Below are 17,798 nucleotides of genomic sequence, written 5' to 3' on the forward strand. Positions count from 1 at the left end.
ATTCCTTCGTTTGAGTTTGGCCTTGAACTTTAAGAATTGAGTGATTAAAAGCAATTTTGTAAATAAATTTGCTATTTGATTCAATGAAGGCACAAATCATATAACTAACTCCTTTTGAAGTACTTTATCATAAGCAAAATATAAATCAATTTTGACATATTTGGTTCTGGTATGATAAATAGGATTAGTAGCAAGTGAAGTTGCACTTTGGTTATCATACCAGATAATTGGTCTAATCCTCAATTAAAGTCTCATTTCTGTTGCTAAAGACATTAGCTAAATTAACTCAACTACTACATGAGTTAAAAGCTCAATATTCTAATTTTGTGTTAGATTAAGCAACATTCTATTTCTTTGAACTCATGAGATACAATTACCTCCTAGATATGCACAATAGTTACTAGTTGGTTTTCTATCATTTGGACAACTAATCTAATCTACACTTGTGAATCCTATAAGATTTAAAGGTTTGTTTGACTAGAAATGCAAACCATGAGTTATTGTTTTTTTTCAAACGATGCAACACCCCTTTGTAAGTTTTTTAGTGGATCTATGTTGGACTTTGCAAGAATTGACTTAGCTTGCTAACTATATATGAGATATTTGGTCCTATCATAATAACATATTGCAAGGTTCCAATTGCACTTTTGTATAATATTGGATTGTCCATAGGATCACCAATGATTTAGAGAATATTTTTCCAAAAGTGACTAGTGTTGGTAAAGGTTTTGTTGCATCCATATTTGTTTTTTAAAGCAAGTGGGCAATATACTTAGATCAAAGTTAAATAGAGACTTGTTTGATCTTTGAAAGCTTCAGTTCCTAAGAAGAATACAATGAACCAAGATCCTTTAAAAGAAAACTCTTATTGAGGTCATGAACTAATTTTGAAATTCTTGTAATGTCATTTCCAATAATCAAGATGTCGTCCACATATACTAGTAACATTAAGACTACCCCTTTGGACTTGTATAGGAACAAAGATACATCAAACTTTGACTTCTAAAAGCCTTATGATAATAATGCATCTTTAAGTCTATCAAACCATGCCCTTGAGGCCTATTTCAAACTATACAATGCTATATACTCAGTTTGCAAATATGATTAGTCTTGGTAGGATGAATGAAACCATCAAATTGACACATAAACACGTTTTATCGTAGAAACCATTGAGAAAGGCATTGCTGATCTCTAACTACCTAATGTCTAAGCCTTGAGCTACTACTAGAGTTAATATAACTCTAATGGTGGCAAGTTTGATCACAAGACTAAGTTTCTAAAAAATTAACACTTGGGAATCTAATGGAATCATTTGGCAATTAACCTAGGCTTGTGCTTATTACGGGTGTTGAAATATTTGGATTACAATATTCCCAACCTTGAATCATTGGGGTGCATACTATTATAATCATAAGGATACTAGATCTAAGGAGTAGAAACATAAAACATGAAAGTTAGATTTAGGTATTCCAAAAACATTATCTATGATTTAGATGTTCCCAAATCAATTCCAATTGGTAAAGAAAATGACATGGATCTCAAATAAATTCACAATATTATGCCCAATAGCTCTCTCCTAGACATTGGCATAAGATAATAGTGGAATTTTCCCCTATACGAATGGAAGTTTCCAAAGTGTTGGGGTGATTTATCTTGATCATTAGAGTGATTTTTCCTTAAGAAGTGTACGAGTGTTCATGGTCACACATTGAACAAGATCTATAGAGAGACATGATTGGATGACTACTGTGTTGTCATGACTTCTTCAAGCTACTATGTTGCATGGGTTCTCAACCTTGAAAGAGTATTGCACTAATGTTTAAACCTTTAGTGACTTTGACTTATAGGTGAGATTTTGATGTGATTATGTATTCTCAATTGATTGATTAGTGTCTTAAGCAAGTAGTAAGAGATATTCTCAATAGAGACAACATGATATCTCATGAGTGTAAGAGTGCATCTCTCTTTAGGTCATTCTAAGCATTTATAATCAAGAAATCTATGGTCATAGTAATTTTTTTAGTGAAATTTGACATATATAATTTATAGACAAAATTATGTCAATTGATCATGATATAAGTAGGTCTGAGACTTAAAGATTTGCAAAATAATTTTGAAAGATTCATAATGTTGAGATCAAGCCCTTAAAAGCATGACATGATTTAACAAAGTGATATTTCATTAATATATTTATATATTATGATTTATGTTTCCACTATTTTATCCTTATTTGCATTAATATTTATTTGAGCATTTAGGCCTACATCACTTACATTATACATGATTTGGGTGCATTAGGAGTTATAAGGAAAATCCAAGTCATAGGTTATTTACAAGTTGATGAGTAGTTCACGACCAATTTATGGAACTAGGCAATCTATTAGAGGTTGTAATGCACCACCCTCTTAATTGAAGAGATAACTTATCTCGATCATCAAGATGGGCTTCCCATGGTAACTTTACTAATGTCTATGGTTACACAATGGATAAAAACTATGGTGAGTCATGACATTAGCTATCGGGTAGTCATGACTTCACCAAACTACTCTATTACATGAGTTATCAACCTTAAGGGAATATTGAGTAAGTGTTAAAGTCTTTAGTGGCTTTAATTTACGGGTGAGACCATAAGGTGGTCATATACCGTATGGATTAGGTCACTATTGATTAAGGCAAGTGATAATAGGTATTTTTAAGATCGATACCATAATATCTCATTTGTTTGAGATAGTGTATCCCCTTTGGTGATCTTAGGGACTTTTGATAATCAAATATATGGTGTTGCAATAACTATTTTTATGGAATTTTTAACATATGCTCTTAGTGAATAGAGTATGTTTGTTAACCACATAATAGGATAATCTAAGACATAAGGATGGTGGAGGTAATCTTAAGATGTTGATACCATCTATCAGTTAGATTACAAAAACTAATTCATGGGAGCTTTCATGTAGTGATTAATAGGATAAGCCTAGGCTTTGTATCTCGATTTAATATTATAGGAAATTAGAGTACAATTAACTCTATGTAGTGAGATGTTAAGTCAACTTGAAAATTAGATTTTGAGGAAATCGATATTTTCCTATGAATCCCAATAGTCCCCACTTGATCTCATATTCCTTGGTGACACATTATTCGAGGGATATTTAGATTCTTTATTCCTATGTATGCATAAGGGTGTTTTGGTAAATACATAAGGTTGCACAAGAGCTTATGAATGGTCTTTTTAGATTGAATTAATTAATTAATTAGAACTCAATAGGGATAATTGATTAATTAGGGTCCAATGTAAGCCCAAGATGTGTTGAGATATAGCCTTGAAAAGCATGACATGATGTAAGAGTTTTAGATTCATTAATAAATTTATTTATTTATGTTTCTTATTCACTTTACTATCCCATATGCATTCATTATAGCCAAGTTAGCCAAATTTGGTTAATCTCGTGTTTTGATGATAATAAAATAAAGTTTAAATTAATGGTTATATTTAAGTATGATGGGCAAGAAGATCCCCTTAGAACCATTAAGAAGAGGATATATGGAGCAAAAAAAGGATTTAATAGGAATAGAGAAAAGGTTTGTCAAATTTATAATTAGGATACTTTATATAAAATGATGGGTACTGTACTAAGTTAGAATTGCATATTTTTTTTAAGTACTAAAACATTCATCCATAAGTTTTTAATTGGTTTTTTATACTTTTATAATTTATATATATATATATATATATATATATATATATATATATATATATATATATATATATATACCTACCTAATTTAGGAGACTACCTTAGACCTCAAGTTTTTAATGAAAATCTTTCAAGGTTTCTTAAAAACATCATTTATTTAATCGAAGTGTCTTAGACTTGAAAATTTGTCAAAATATTGATTAGAAGGAGATTTACATTTATATGAGCCAATTTAAAAAGGTTTAAACCCTATAATATCCATGAACTTTAAAAAATATTGGGTTAGAACACATGCAATGACTAGGTGGTCATCTAGTTGTCCTGTGGATGACCAAAAAGTCATCCACATGTCATGTGGACATCCAGAGGGTCATCCACTTGCTCTATTTTGGTAGTTTTAGTTACTAGAAGCCATGTGGATGATCATGCAATCATTTGCTTAGCAATGTGGATGACCAAGTAGATGTTCTCATATAATTAATTTTTAGCATCCAATAGCTCTTTATTCCTCATTAAATGCTCCAATTGTTGATATTTACGACCACACAAACATCTGATTCTAGAAAACCTATTTCTAATGGATAGTGTGACCTTTTAACTCCTATATAAATTAAGACTTTATACTTCATTTATAAAATAGAGAAAAGTTCCAAACTATTATTCAATCATCTTTTAAGCCTTAGGAAAATATTTTAAGTGTGGTGAGTTTAAATTAATACACTTCTTAATTCTAGTTTCGTTTAAACTAGGAAGTTGTATTGAGAAATTCACTTCTTGTAAACCTTATGAGGTGAGCTCAAGTGCGAAGTATCACTTGATAGAAGAAGTCTAATTGTGAAGTATCACTTAGAGATTTTAAAGTGTAGGGCACCACTTAAGGGATTGTTCAAGAGTGAGGCATCTCTTGAGGCTTGTGGAAAATCCCTTAAAATCAAGAATCAAAAGGCAAAGAGTTTGAAGGTTTTAACTTTAAAAGTCTTAGATTAGTGGAACCCTCATCTCGATTGGAGTTTAAGGAAAGTGAATATAGGTTGTATTATGTTAAACCACTATAAAATTTTGAGTTTATATTCTCTCTTTTCCTACCATATTTATTTATATGCAATTTTTTAAAGGTTTTTTTATTACATTGTTATTTATTTGTTTTTTATATTATAATTGTATAATTTGCAAAAAGAAATCAACACCCAATTCATCACTCCCCTTCCTTTCTTAGGTTTTTACTTTAGATTAGCATAACTAGAATCCTAACAATATGAACGTTTGTTTTAAACACACACCCATGATAACATGTCTTATTCAAGAATCTTAAGTGTGTTATCTTGACTACTTCTCTTTGGTGTGCAATTCCTTTAGGGTTGGTACTATTAAATTGCACACCCAAAAAATACGCAAATTAAGAATTGCACACTTGACGGGTGTACAATCTTATCCCCTTAGAAAATTATGTTTTTTGAATGCTCTATTATTTCCACAATTCTTTTCAATGGCTTTCCACTTTGCTACAAACACTTATAATTACCTAAATTGACCCCTTAAACACATTAGTTCAAAAACATGGGCTCTAACACCAAACTTTAACTAAAGATTAATTTTAAGACCTTTCACTCATTAAAATAGGTTCAATTGACCCTATTAAAATGCTAAGTTTTAGGTCACATCTTTAGTTTATTAGTTTATATTTGTATGTTTTTATAAATCATTAACCAAAATAGTTCGAAAAACTTAGTTTATATTTGTCTCTTATTCTAAACCTTTAACTATAGGAGTTCAAAACTCAAAACATCAAACCATAAAACCTGAGCCACAATCTTAATCCTCATTCATAACATCTCAAGACTTGTAGCATCATAACTTAAAGCATCAAACCATAAGATATAAGACTTAAGTGATGGCCTTAATCTTTAATCACAACATCTCTACTTGAGTGGATAAAATTAACTTCATTGTTATAAAAAGTGATAAGTTAAACAACAAAATAATAAAAACGTGAAATGCAAAAGAAAACTACTTCCAAATTATGTTATTAAAAAAAAAAAAACCTTAGACTTCTCTTTCCCTAGATGGATTATAAAAAAAAAATTAATAAAGCAAAAATATAAATTATTATTAAATTTAAAAGAGAGTTTTTGACTTTTAAAAAATTGATCCAAAACCTTAAATTCCTAAAATTGACTTCGTTTAAATGCTTTTAATTGGTAAATTCTTTTTTTTTTCTATCTTCCTTTCCCATATTTAACTTTAGGAGTGACTCACATCCACCTCACCCACTATGTTTTGCACTCATATTATTGGATTCCTTTCATCTATATGACCCATGCTTGCCACTTTTGTTCTTTTCAACAACAAATCATAGGACAAAAGATTAACAAGCTAATTAAACATTCATACCAATGTTAATATTAAATTGATTCTCATTTTTTTTGGGATTGGTGGGATTAAAATCATTACTGAAAAGTCATATTGCACGTTGGGCACCTCCACCTCACATCATCCTTCTAATGTCTTATCTAATCTCCTATTCATGCAAGTGTTTATTACCCTAACACAATCTTCTCTACAAATTTTTATTTTCTTCATGATTAATCAAAGTATTATAGTTTTCTTTTTATTTTTAGGCCTCAAAGAAAGAATATTTATGCACTTGTTTAAAAAAGTAGTGAACTACTAATTAATTAGATTTAATATTTTAATTTCGTGTTAATTATATGATTGATTTATAATTTTTTTTTAAATTAAATCAAAATATATTTAATTTATTTGGTATGAATATATATAGAAAAATAAAAAGTTAATATTTTCATCCATAAAAAAAAAGCAAATATTCTTTATAAATTATACTTGGAAATATTTTGAAGAATAAAATTTATTTATGAATAATGATAATAATTAAAAATAAAGAATACTAAATTGATTTAAATTTTATTATTTATAGAAATCATATCTCTCTTTAAGATACGAATATTTTCCCCACCTTAGAACTCAAAGCCTAACTATTTATATTTTAAAAATAATTATCATGTAGGATGTTGTTGGTGAACAAGTACCTTATCGAGGTGGGAGAGGAGAATGTTTTCAGAATGTTATGGTGGTTTGTGATTTTAACATGATATTTAGGTTTGTTGTTGTTGGATGGGAAGGAACAACTCGTGATTCAAGAGTCTCGACAGAAACTATCTATAACCCGCAACAAAAGTTTCCAATGCCCCCATCAGGTAAATATTTTATTCTAATTTTATTTAATATAATTTGTATTTATTCATAATAATAATCAACTCAATTTTTTTTTTCAAAAAATATTATTTAGTAGATGCAGCATACACACACACTCGAGGTTTTATGGCACCGTATCGTAATGTACACTATTAGTTGAGTTATTTTCGTAGTGGTGGTAAAGTTTTAGGAAAAGATGAGATATTCAACCAATGCCATGCAAGATCAAGAAATGTCATTGAACGTGTTTTTGGTGTTGTTAAGGCATGTTTCCCAATATTGAAGAGAATGGTACCTTATTCATTTACTACTCAAACAAAAATTGTCATGACATGCTTCTCCATTCACAATTTTCTTCCACAAATCTCAGTTGCAGATAGATTATTTTCTGAATATGACAATGAAGTGCAAATGGAAAATGACAATGCAAATTAAAATCAAAACTCAACTACAAGTAGTTTTGTTGGAGCATCTGATTAAGAATTCATGAAACCAAATCACAAATGAATTCTTTCAAGTATTTAATTAACTTATCATTTTTAGTTTTTTACAATTATAAGAAATGCAATGTTTAGATATTAGCATAAAATGTGATGTCTTTGGATATTTGAAAATATGTACTTGAATTGTTATGTTTTTTCTTTAATTAGATTTAGGTTTTATCAATCCATTATTTTTTAGATTATTAAGTTTAAATATTTTATTTTAATTATATAAAAAATAAATATATTAATTATTTTTTGTAAGGATGATAATGATAAATTATTTATTATAACAATTTTATTATTTTGAACATTTTAGAAATACGTTAAATTATACTTTTTTTAATACATTAAAATATTAAGATGTTGGTTTTTAGTATATAAAAAAACAAACAACTTAATATTTAATAGAAATAAAATATTAAAAAAATAAACTACTTAATACTTAATACTATTAAGTATTATTTAGTATTAAGTTAAATATAAGTTTTATTTAGAATTAAACCAAAAAAACAAACGCCACCTTAGACTTCTCTTCCCTTAGATAGATTATAAAATAAAAAATTAGTGAGGGAAAAATACAAATTATTATTAAATTTAAAAGAGAGTTTTTGACTTTTAAAAAATTGATCCAAAGAAGACCTTAAATTCTTAAAATTGACTTTGTTTCAATGCTTTTAATTGGTAAATTCCTTTTCTTTTTTTCTTTTTCTTTTTTTTTTCTATCTTCCTTTCCCATATTTAACTTTAGGAGTGACTCACATCCACCTCACCCACTATGTTTTGCACTCATATTATTGGATTCCTTTCATCTATATGACCAATGCTTGCCACTTTTGTCATTTTCAACAACAAATCATAGGACCAAAGATTAACAGGTTAATTAAACATTCATACTAGTGTTAATATTAAATTGATTCTCATTTTTTTGGGATTGGTGGGATTAAAATCATTACTGAAAAGTCATATTGCACGTTGGGCACCTCCACCTAACATCATCCTTCTAATGTCTTATCTAATCTCCTATAAAGTCATGCAAGTGTTTATTACCCTAACACAATCTTCTCTACAAATTTTTATTTTCTTTATGATTAATTAAAGTATTACAATTTTCTTTTTATTTTTAGGCCTCAAAGAAAGAATATTTATGCACTTGTTTGAAAAAGTAGTGAACTACTAATTAATTAGATTTAATATTTTAATTTCATGTTAATTATATGATTGATTTATAATTTTTTTTAAATCAAATCAAAATATGATTAATTTATTTGGTATGAATATATATATATAGAAGAATAAAAATTTAATATTTTCATCCATAAAAAAAAGCCAAATATTACTTATAAATTATACTTGGAAATATTTTGAAGAATAAAAGTTATTTATGAATAATGATAATAATTAAAAACAAAGAATACTAAATTGATTTAAATTTTATTATTTATAGAAAGCGTATCTCTTTTTAAGATACGAATATTTTCTCCACCATAGAACTCAAGGCATAACTCTAATTAATACAATTTTATACAATGTAATTGTAATATAGATTTTACACTATATAAGATAATATTTTTTAATTTATAAATTAGAAAAAAAAAATCAATGTAAGCATTAAACTAGATAATAATAGTAACGCACCTAATGCATTATGCATCTAAAATTATAAATTCCAAATATCAAATAATAAAATATAATTAAAGGTTACTAAAACTTTAGGGTCCGATAATTGTTTTTGAAAATAATTATACAAAATGATTTATAAGAATGCTTTTTAAAAACTATTATTTGATTTTTGTAAAACAAAAGTCTGTTTAGAACCTAAAATGTTTTAAACTTGTTTTTAATATTTTTAAATATGTTTAAAAAATAATTTTTATATATATAATGTTTTATTTTTAATCATTCTATATATTTGTATAATTATTTCTTAAAATAATCATTAGAAAATAAGTGAAAATAATAGAAAGCAACTAAAAAAATGTTATCTAAAAATACCAAATATTTTGTTTTTAAGAATAGAAATCAAAAAATAGTTTTTAGTTGTCAAATATGTTTCCTTTGCTTTTGTTTTAGTGAATAGAAAATTGTTCTAAAAACTAGATTCCAAACAGACCCTTATTGTATTTATCCTTATTTTGAAAAAATTAACTATTGATTTTGAAAAATTTAGAGAAGACTAAAATTGGTGATTTAAATTTTGGCACTTTTAAAAATTATGAAATATCCTAAACAAGGAATAATTTTAAAATTTAGTAACCATAAGTGAGATACATTAAGTGGTCCACTCATCACCTAATATTGAAAAATAAAACAACAATACACAATAAATGATATTTTTTTAATATAGATTATGGTGAAACAATATTCCTTATAAATATAATAAGATACCATTATTATTAAAATAGTAGGTAACATTATTGTAAATATTTTGTAATGGAAGAAAAAAAAAAGGTTAAACAAACATTATTTTAAATATAATGAATAATATAGATATAAATATAGATATAGATATGTGTGTGAAAAAGTGGGATTGGGATGCTTGGATGCATGTAATTTGATTTTTGTGATTTATTTTTTATTTTATTTTTATTTTTAAATTTATTTATACTTAATTTTATTTGATGGTACTAAACCTTATGAGTTTCATGGGCACCGAATTCGTACCTGGAAATTTATATGTATGACATGTACAAGGGAAGGTTAATAATAAATATTGATTAATTTTGATGATAATTAAATTGGAGATGTGACAATAGAGAGAAACAAGTCGGTGATCCACCTACCCTTACCTGCTCCAAAAAGTGATCCTCACTTGCTATAAAAAGGCGTTACTTCTTTTCCTGGAATGACAAGGACCATCCATAATTTAACTGGGCCCACTATCAGATTTTGATCGAGGGACCGTCCTTTAGATTGGAACACCAACCTCTAATCATTGATCCAGCCTTGAAGTGTAAAAGTGATCTCCATTTAGAAAATTATTTGAATTTAATAAAGGAGTAAATTGTGATTATTTTCAGTGATAATAAGTAACATTATTAAAAATATTAAGTCAAGCTAGTTCTTCCAAATCTTCTACGTCTTACGATAGCTCTACATCTTCATCTAGTAATTCTGTATATTAATATATATTTCAGCATTGAGTTAAAATATCATTATTAGTAAAAAAAGAAAAATTAACTTAAATAAAGAGTCAATTACATAATTGGTCAATTGTCTACACCGAAATTAATACAATTTATTAACAAAAAAATTGAATTGATACAAAATTATGTAATAAAAACCGAAAAACGAACTATTTCTCCTAATCAAACTTTAGAAAGTTTACAATTATTAAGTCAAAACACTATTAATCAACATAGAAAAAAACTTCAATTATATTCATGCAATACTAGCACAAGTAGCAATTAAACACTTATTTCGCTTAAGTTTAGATATTTTAATGTTTATTTGTCTAAGAGACGCTATGACAACAAAATTTAGTGATTTTGTTCTTAATATGATTAACTCAAACCTTACAAATGGTTTTGTTATTTCAACTATTTTCTAAATTTTTAATGAATATAAATTATCCAAGTATTTTGTCAAATTTAACTTTAAACATTAAAACAAAACATAAAAATATGAATTTTGTGGAAGAAGTTCAAACATTAACAATAATTTATAGGATATATTACAAAGTGACGACTACTCAATTAAAATCATAGATTTGTGTATCAATATGTCAAAGATGAAATATTATTATTACAATATAATTCTTATAATGCTCAAATTTTTGTCCCTAAAAAACTCAAGTAGAATAAAATTACTCAATGACATCAATAGGAATTAAAAGATTTAATAAATTCAAAACTCATCAAACTTTTAACAAATCCTTAAAAAATTATATAACATACAGATGGTACTATTTAAATAGAATTTGGTCAATTTTGAAGATATTTATTTTTTTCAAGAATTTCTTTCTACAGATCTTCTACTTGAAATACAAATTTAAATAGTGTCAATTTTGTCCCAAATATTCCTATTCTTATTTATCAACAATAAGAATCATTGTCCATGTTCCTTGTTCATTTCGATATGTATCCTTCTCAAGTCAATATTATTCACAAATGAAATTATAAGAAAACCCCTTTTGTCCCTAACATTGATAAGATTAAATTAGATTTTTTTACTTCTTACAATGATGCCAAAAGAGTCTATTTCAATTTTTAATTTTCAATATATTGGTATTTCTATAAATTTAAAAAAAAAAATCAATGTAAGCATCAAATAATAATAGAGAAGCATGCATCTAAAATTAAAATTTTCAAATATCAATAATAAAATATAATTAAAGATTACTAGAGTTTTATTGTATTTTATTTTATTTTGCAAAAATTGTGCTAATTTTAATTTATTCAAACTATTGATTTTGCAAAATTTAGAGAAGAATAAAAAATTCGTAATTTAAATTTTGGCACTTTTAAAAATTATGAAATATCCAAAACAATGAAAATTTTTAAAATTTAAAGAGGAGAAGTGAGATTCATTAAATGGACCTATTATCACCTAATATTGAAAATAAAACAACAATACATAATAAAATGATATTTTTGTAATATAGATTATAATGAAACAATATTCCTTATAAATATATTAATGGAAGGAACAATAAGGACAAACAAGTATTATTCTAAATAATTAGAAATATTTCATGAAATAATCAGTTGTATATATATTTCATTTTTATTATTTATTATATATTTCAATGTTCATGAGTATAAGTTTCATGGGTAGTAAATTTGTAATGACTCGCACATAATCGGTTTTGCATCCAAAAGGGTTTCATAGTTTTAAAATGCGTTTGCATAATGAAGAGAAGTTTATACTTATATAACATTACAAATTTTCTTCACAATCAAATGTGGGATATCACAGAATTAGTACATGAGAATTTATATATATCACAATGTATAAAAGAAGCTTGATAATAAATAATTTAGTTAAATATATTTAGTTCTCGTATATTTGAAATTTTATCATATATATATATATATATATATACAATGTATAAAAGAAGCTTGATAATAAATAATTTAGTTAAATATATTTAGTTCTCGTATATTTGAAATTTTATCATATATATATATATATATATATATATTTTGGACTAAGAGAAAAGATAAATGCAAATAAAAAATAAAAATGATAGGAGAGTATTTGATGAAATATTAAATTTATGGGATTAGAAATATTTGGTGGAAATCTTGAATGGAGGTTAATAACCCTAATTTATTTTGATGAGAATTAAGATTGGAGATTTGACAATAGAATGAAGCAAGTAGGTGATCCACCAATCCCTACCTGCTACAAAAAGTGCTACTTTTACTTTTGTGGAACGACAACGACTATGTATAATTTAACTGGGTCCACTATCAGATTTTGATCACACCAACCCCATGATTACCCCTTAGCTTCATTATTTTCACTCTGAGATCTCCTCCATTACTTCAAGATGATGAATTCAATTTTGGAGTCTTGGATCAATTGCTAAGCACCGGCACAAATATCAAATCAAACTTTTTGGGCATCAACCCCTTCCCAGTACTCTTGCTTTCCAATTTCTACCAACTTTTTAGGACAAGTGGGGCGTCATCATCAAGAGGGTTGAAAAAGTGAACGTCTCTGCTCTTTAATTTACCTCTCCTCTCCCCTTCCCTCCTCACATCAACCAAAGGCATAGGTTTTATGAAAATTGATTCATGTTAGGTAAGAATATGTTAAACCTTTTATAATATTAAAAATCATATTAATATATCTCAATAATCTATCTTGGTTTTGTGATTCAATTTTAATTCATCACCTTTGGTTTTGATATGAATTTTTATATTCAATTTTGTTCATTTAAACTAAAAACTAATTATAATCAAGTAAAGAAAAACTAAGAGTCTGGTAGATCGTACGATTGAAAAATGATTTTTTGTTTCTATTTTATTGTTGTTATTTAGAAATAACTTTTTAAAAATAAAATGAAATAAATAATAATTTTTAAAAGACAAGTAGAAGTTGTTTTTATCAGTTTTTAAAAATAAAAATAAAACATGTACCTATTTAACCATATTTTTTTAAACTTGTTTTTAAAAATTGTTTCTAAGTTAAAGAATAAAAAATAGTTTTTAAAAACAAGTTTCATAAAATTTGATCAAACAGACCCTAAATTTTTTATAATATTTGATCACTATTGTTTGAACTATCCATCCCTTAATTAAAGAATATAAAAATATAATTAATGGGTGTTAAGTAAAAATACTTAAACCTTTTAGGGAGAATTACCCTTAAGGGTAGGCTGAGAAAAAAAATTACTAAAAAGGGTGGATAGATTTGATAATTCTTATGAAGACCTTATATTTTTATTAGACCAATTTACCCTGAATTTCTCAAATTTATTTACCAATTGAGAAGTACATTTTCTTTCCTGACAATTATAAAGTATAAGTACAATACAAATGCAATATAGTTATAATAAAAAAATATTAACATTACGATACATTACAATATACCAAAACGATAAAATATGGAATTCGTTTTTTACTGAACTAACGTTTCTAGGTTATCATGTTGTATTCCTATCATAAAGCATCATTGCAAGCCAAAATTATAAAAAGACAACAAAAATACATTATTCTAATTTCAATACATGAAGTTGTTGATGGTAATCCAAATGTATAAAAAAAATCTATAAAATTAATTTTTTATATAAAAATATAAATGTACAATAAAAATACACTACAATTACAATATAAATACAATAACATTACAATACATTATGATAACGTAAAATTTTCAAATTTTGTATGAAACTGGGCAATTGTGGGTTTTTTTTTATATAAAAATATAAATGTACAATAAAAATACACTACAATTACAATATAAATACAATAACATTACCATATATTACGATAAGATAAAATTTTTAAAATTTCAAATTTCTTATGAAACTGGGCAGTTGTGGGGTTTTTTTGGCATATATATGTCTAATATACAATAAATATTGTTTTTTATTATACAAAATATGTCTCAATTGATTAAAATTTTGAGTTTTCAACGAAAATTCAAATATGTTCAAAAATACCCAAATAAAGTGGTTTCAAACAACCAAGAAACAACCGAGAAAATTTTTTCTTCTGCCATGTCAAACAGGTCTCAACAACAAAACTAAAGTGCAAATCTTTTCAATGGAAATCAATAATAATCATATCAAACAACCGGGAAAATAAATTAAAAATAAAAACACATCTTCAATATGACCAAAATAATATAAAAAAATTCAAAATAATAAATTTAAATAACATTTTATACAAAAAATGTAATTTCTTTCTCAAAACCTCCTTCAATATTTCAGATCTAATATCTTACATCGACATTGTTAAAATTATTTACTTTTCGTTCATTCAATCCGATTTTTAAATTATTTATTTATTTTTTCCATAAACTGATTTTTTTTTTTTTTTTGACATTTAAAAAAAAAACTCACCTTTAATGGATTTCTTGCTAAATTCACACAAAAAATACAAGCTTTGTGTAAACGATTACAAATCATGACCTGAAGTGCTGGACATTTTTCCTCTTTCCCTTTTTTCTTCTACAACACCACCGACAAGCTAGAGGTAGGTTAAAGAAAACTCTTTTCACTTTGCAGTTACTTTTCACTTTGCTATTGCTTTTCATTTATTAAGGGTAGTCTTGACATTTAAACAAAATAAGGCCTTTGAAGGAATTATCATAATTTTACCCTACCCTTCACAATAATTATCAAATTTACCCACCCTCATCAGTCATATTTTTCCCCAGCCTACCTTAAGGGTAATTCTCCCAACCTTTTATGATATTAAAACGATATTATTATATCTCAATAATCTATCTTCTAACATAACACTTTTATAATTCAATTTTAATTCATGACCTTTGATTTTAATGTAAAATTTTGGATCGAATTTCAATCATTTTATCTATTATCAATTATAATAGAGTAAAGATAAACTAAGAGTATTTATTTTTTTAGTTTTTTTTGTTAAAAATAATTTGTTTTTTTGACTTTAAATTATTTGTTTGTTTTTTTTTACTTTTTCATGACTTATTATAAAATTTTGATTGAATAAAAATAATTAAAATATTTAACTTTTTTTAAATAAAAAAAATAATATATTAATTTTTCTTTACTTATATTATAAAAAATAACAATTTAATACTATTAAATACTGATTAATTTTAAGTTGTATTTAAAATTAAGTGAAAAGAAAAAACATTTTGTAATTTTCGAGCATGCTTAGAGGATCCATCCTTTAGCAAAAGAATATAAAAGCATAATTATTGGATGTTAAAATATACTATATATTATTAGTTGTGTTGTATTTAAAATATTAATTTTCAAATAATTTCATGGTCTCACGTGTTACTCCAAAATTTTCAAGATTGTTTTCGATTGATATTTGACCCGCCGCTCTTGACCTACGACCTGCAGTTTATTTTTCCAAAAAATCTAACGAAATTGTACTTTATCACACACTTTGTACTATGTTATATACTTGAAATTCTAACAACAAGACTATCAGAGATCTTTTCAGTCATTCCAACGGATTGGTCGGATTAGATTCCACCTCAGCTCAACGAGTTTAAGTCCAAAATAATTATTTTCAAGGAAAAATATAGTGAAAATAGTATCCTCCCAAAATATTTTGTTAAACTAATCTTTTCTATTTAGGGAATCATCCATATGTTTTTTTTAGTATAAAAAATCACCATTATAATTGTAATTTTAAAAGTTTTATAAATATTTTTAAAACATAGTGACAAATTATGATTTTACAATTTTCTTTAGAATTATATTTACTAATTATGATTTTCAAAAATATTTTTAAATCACAGTCCGTTTCAACTTTCAATGGTTAGTATTATAATTTTAAAATAATTTTTAAAATCTTCTTAATAAAAAAATTATGAAATTTTCTTTTATATAATTAAAAAATTATACATTTTAATCAAATAATATATATATTCAAATCACACTTAATAAGGAAAAACTTAAAATCATAATCATTGATATTAATTTTCATATGAAAATATAAAATTTTAAAATAATATAAATAATAAAATATTTTGAAAAATTAATTTTCTTTAATTCTTATGTAATAAAATTCATAAAAAAATAAAAAATTTATTTACCATAAATATATAAAAATTTATAGGAGTGCATGTAGGTGAAATTATTTTCTCAAAATTTTGATAAAAAAAAAAAGATACAAAAAATAATTTTAAAATAGTGGTAAAGAAAAATGTTGTTAAGGATAATTTTAAAACCATGGTTAATAAATGTGGTTCTAAAGAAAATTTTTAAAAAATAATTTGTAAAACCAATTGATGTGGTTTTAAGGATATTTTTGAAACCATAAAAGATTTTTAAAATAATTTTAAACTAACAATGCAACTATGAAAAATTAAAATAAGTGCGATTTAAAAGATATTTTTGAAACCACAGTTATTAATTGTGGTTCTAAAGAAAATTGTAAAATCAGAGTTGATGGTTGTGGTTTTAATTATATTTTTGAAACCACAGTTAATTTTTAAAATATTTTTAAAGCCATAATTACTAACTGTGGTTCTAAAGAATATTTTACAAATCATTTTAAAATCACAATGCTAACTGTGAGTGTTTAGCTAGGTTGGCAATTCCAGACAAAATTCCTAAGTGTCCCCTAACTCGGCTTTCCTATTTCTATTCGGACTACTTGACTTTGAAGACTAAGACTTTGCTAAGAGGCCGAGATATGTAGTCGAGTGTGTGTTGATTGGATGTGAATCAACCCGGTTTTTAATCTTTAAATGTGTTAGAAAGTTGGGAAAAATGGTTTTTGGTGCAAGGCTTTCATTCCTCTGTTTTTGGATCGATCCAGGTGTAGGGGTGGATCTATCCAACTAATGTTTTTTTGATCAAATCTCAACCATTAGATTAAGGGTTTCTTTTTACACTTTAAAAACCAATCTTCTCTCATTTTCTGGGAAGTGAGACTGCAGAAAACGTGGGAAGAGCAGCCACACTCCAAGTGTTCTTCATTTTCTCATTTTTGCTTTCCTAATTTGGGGTTTTTGATTGCAAAGAAAATCCACTTCTCTTAATGTTTTCCAAACTAGTTTTCAATGGATTTTCTTGAGCAATAAATGGGTTGATTCATTCCTTCATTCACATCTAAATCTCTCATTCTATTTGGGTTTGTGCAAAAACCCATTTTCTTCTTGTGTGGATTCAAGAAGAGGCCGAGATTGAGCTTGGTGCGGACTCCAAGTGTGCTCCAAAAGGAGAAGCTGAAAATGAAGGTACTAGTCAAGTATTCCGGGAAGGATTGGTTGGCTTGAGCTAGGTAAAACCTTGTACTCAG

This window comes from Vitis vinifera, chromosome 14 (genome assembly GCF_030704535.1).
Source record: "Vitis vinifera cultivar Pinot Noir 40024 chromosome 14, ASM3070453v1".
Classification (NCBI taxonomy): Eukaryota; Viridiplantae; Streptophyta; class Magnoliopsida; order Vitales; family Vitaceae; genus Vitis; species Vitis vinifera.